Source organism: Oncorhynchus tshawytscha, linkage group LG33 (genome assembly GCF_018296145.1).
Source record: "Oncorhynchus tshawytscha isolate Ot180627B linkage group LG33, Otsh_v2.0, whole genome shotgun sequence".
In the NCBI taxonomy this organism is placed as follows: Eukaryota; Metazoa; Chordata; class Actinopteri; order Salmoniformes; family Salmonidae; genus Oncorhynchus; species Oncorhynchus tshawytscha.
The window spans coordinates 6734240-6737926 of record NC_056461.1 but is presented as its reverse complement, the minus strand read 5'-3'; the positions used below and the strand labels follow the sequence as shown (position 1 = coordinate 6737926).

Below are 3687 nucleotides of genomic sequence, written 5' to 3'. Positions count from 1 at the left end.
ATCTCTCAAAAAAAGGTATCAAAAAAGAAGAGAATGAAGGAGAACTTAGAAATTGGCTACAATAATTAGAGGGATTTTTCAAGACCAAATTGAGGAAATGTCTGAATTTCAAGGTAGGCCTATTACTACTTGAATTTCGGAGCTCCAAATTCAATTTCAAGTAGGCTACTTCAAGCCCCGTGTTTAAAATTGCAGGTCTAACATGGAGAACAAAATGTATGTTATTTCATTACCAGATCATAGTGTGAAGAAGCCCACTCGGGCTATGTAATGTGTTGTCATTATATCAGGAATAATTCATAGAAATGGTGTTGCGCAATAATCTATCCTACACACGTGTTCAATCCCAGGGCTAAAAACATGAAAACGTGAACTCATTACCTTGATGCTTTCTCTGTCAAATCTAAAGAGACCTTGCTGTAAATCCAGCAGACAACAGATGATGAACATCAATTCACTAGGGATATTAGATCCAACGGTTGATCCAGTCACAACTGACTTCACCTGTTTAACGAATGATATTCTGGACATTCCTAGCGAACACCTTTTTTTCAGCACTTGGGCTGTCGTAGCATTGCAGCTATCACAACAGCTGTTCCTCGCTTGAACGTTCCTTCCTGGATCAGATGATGATGTGTGAAATTATCACAGTATAATTGCAGCTCAACACCAAGTGTGCATCCAACAAGTATTATACATAATTATTGATCAACCACGTTAATGACTGTATCGAATTAGGTTTGAATTATCAAGGTAATATGACTCTTTCGGTTTGAAGCATTCGATTTTGAAATCGCATTTATTATTTTGGATTTGTATGCCCATGAAAACATGAAATGTTACATAGTTGCAATGCATTTCTGAGATGTCCCACAGCTAGATCCAGTATTCTTACAGAGTTCAAATTCAATGTATAATTTAACTAATTAATAGTTAATATATGATATAGCGACATCTTATTCTGCCATAAATGCAGACAGAAAAATGATGTTTTATGTCACACGATTTTGAACAAATCCGTCAAGACACCAGCCATGATAAAGGGTTAGTTAGACATAGGTTTTAAATCAACTCGTGAATTGTATGGAATATAGCTATGTTCCCCCCTTATATCTTGATGTAATGACATGAAACAAAGTGGCAGATTATTAGGAACGACTTCCGCTGTAACAAGTTGTCCAGCATTGGAACTCTTCACTGGTACCCTAGTTTAAAGAAAGACCCAATTACATTAAATGTGACTACTATAATCAATGGAACAATATATTCATGAGTTGATACACTCTATTCCAACGTTGATATGTACCTCTATTCCAATTTACAGCCAACATTGAGTTAATTAAGGTAGATGTCTGTCTGGTAGCCAGATAACGTTCTCCAGTCTTCTGTCCCAAATGGCACCCTATTCCCAAGGCCCATAGGGGATTATTGTCAAAAGGAGCGCACTATAAGGAAAAGGATGCCATTTGGGACACACACGATGTATAGCTGAGCCAGGGAAATGTCAATACGCCCACGTTCAGTCCTGCTCAAGCTCCCATAATTAACTGTTTCAACTGTTTAGTGTCGGTCTCCATCAAACGGACACATCGCCAATGTTACAGTACAAAGAGAGACCGCGGGATGTTGTGTATGTTCAGCACTAACAATGGAAGCAGAGATAGTAGTACTGGGCCGAGAGAGACTATCTCGAGTGTTCTTTCTCTCCTTCTTTCTCTCTTCCTCTCTTGCTTTTCTCTCTCTCTCGCTCTCGTTCTACCCAACCCCTCTCTCTGCTGGTCGTTTCACGCACCACGGGTTCCCCCTTTACTACCGCGGTTCTATCGGCTCGTGAGCTGCTGCGCTGCTTGGTCACAGTAAACCCGGCCAGGAAGGACATCAATCACCGGCCGGCCTTTTGACGAAAGCCGCGTTCTGTAATGAGATTCTAGGGCTTGTCCTGACATTGTGGAGGGGAATCAAACCTCCATCCTCCTCTATCCTCTAACTGCTCTCCTGTCTACAGACCAGTGGCAGGTAGCTTTGTGGTTTAAGCGCGTTCGCGTCTCTGAGCCCAGTTGAAAAAACGGTCAATGTGCCCTTGAGCAAGGCACTTAACCCAAGGCACATGCTCCTGTATTTTGTATATGTTATGAATTGCAATTTGTACAATATGTTACGAATTTGAAATAAGTACCGTATGATATATTATGCATTTAGTGTGTTTAACATTAGCTAGGTGGCTCGGTGGCTACTGTTAGCTAGGCTATGAGTTAGGTTAATGTTAGGGTTAGCTAACAAGTTGAGTAGTTGCAAATGAGCTAAAATGCTAAAGTTGTCCATGATGAGATTCGAACGCTCAACCCTTGGGTTGCTGGACGTTTTGCGCTATACACCCATTCATTTAATTTTTCCTTTAACAAGTAACCATGTCTTATATAACCATACCAAACATAACATACCATACTCATTTATATTTACTATGTTACGCCTAGTCTATGAATCTAGGCTACTATTTGCATCCAACTCTATCTATTTCTCGCTCGCTTTCTCTGCTGTAGATGGATATGTTCTCTTTATGCATAATGTGTGCGTGTGCGCGCGCGCAGTGAGAGAGATCGAGAGGGAGAGTAATACAAATTCGTTGTAATGTATGTTGATTGATTGATGAGTCCCAAGAGACACTCAGGGACTTATAAGGTGTAAATATCTTTGTATTGTGTTTTTTATTTCATTGTCCTTCAGTCCAAAATGTTGTTATTAGAATGAAAGAGAGTGGGAATTCGTTAATTAGTCAATTACCTTTCTGCAAAACCGTTAGAGTTTAAAAAGCACAAGTATATTAATTTTATTTAAATAAATGAAGCATCTTGTAGCCTAGAGTAGCCTACATGAATACAGCTAAATGTGTGATAATTCATGTACGGTGTTGTGATCTCAGCAGGGTGAGACGTGTTGAGCAAAGTGTCCCTCTCCAACAGCGACAGCTGCTGAATTACACCGAGGACAGCGGATGGCGAACTACACCGTTTGAAGTTTAGAAACGTGACATACCTTTTAAAAGTTTTCCCAAAATATGCGAACGTCTTATTCCATTCATGTCTTATCACACGTGACAATAAATAGCCTATTTCGAGCTATTGGTGAGATAATCTAGTGCAGAGGAGTACCCACTACGGTTTTATACACATTTCAAATATCCATTTATCCAACTGTAAACCTGGCAAAAATAAAAAGGAATCACTGGGATAGGCCACTCGTAATACACAGGGTTTGCATCAAAGAGTTGAAGTCAAATGTAAGTGTAAAGATAGGCATACAACTATACTCACAGACTACAGAAGATGGACATTTCGGTAAAACAGCGCAGGGAGCTGTATGCCTTTTCCCGCGGATATTTCCTGTTTTCCCTCGCGACGCACAAACTGAGGTAGTTAGTGACCGCGCCAGGAGTGCTATTTCTCTTGTCTTTTTTCTTCCCCTCTCCTGCACGATGCACGATGCAGCGGTGCCTCTGCAGTACTCCAATAAAGAGAAGAGACGCCGAGAGGGAAAGAAAAACACAGAGAGAGAGAGAGAGAGGGAGTACTACACATTCGGGGTGTAGTCTGTGTTGATTGATTTTTGAGTCCCAAGAGACACTCCGGGATTTATAAGGTGTACATATCTTTGTATTGTGTTTTTCATTTCATTATCCATTATCCTAGC

General features: G+C 40.4%; 1 protein-coding gene across 1 annotated transcript in view; it reads right to left on the bottom strand.

The window, feature by feature from the left end:
- The window catches only part of LOC112230803 (synaptic vesicle glycoprotein 2C-like), a 76010-nt gene extending 72523 nt beyond the window's left edge, over nucleotides 1-3487 (bottom strand). The window contains exon 1 of the mRNA XM_042311386.1: nucleotides 3312-3487. The gene's annotated coding sequence lies outside the window, so the exon portion shown is untranslated. The remainder of the gene's footprint in view (nucleotides 1-3311) is intronic.
- Between the last annotated feature and the right edge of the window lie 200 nt (nucleotides 3488-3687).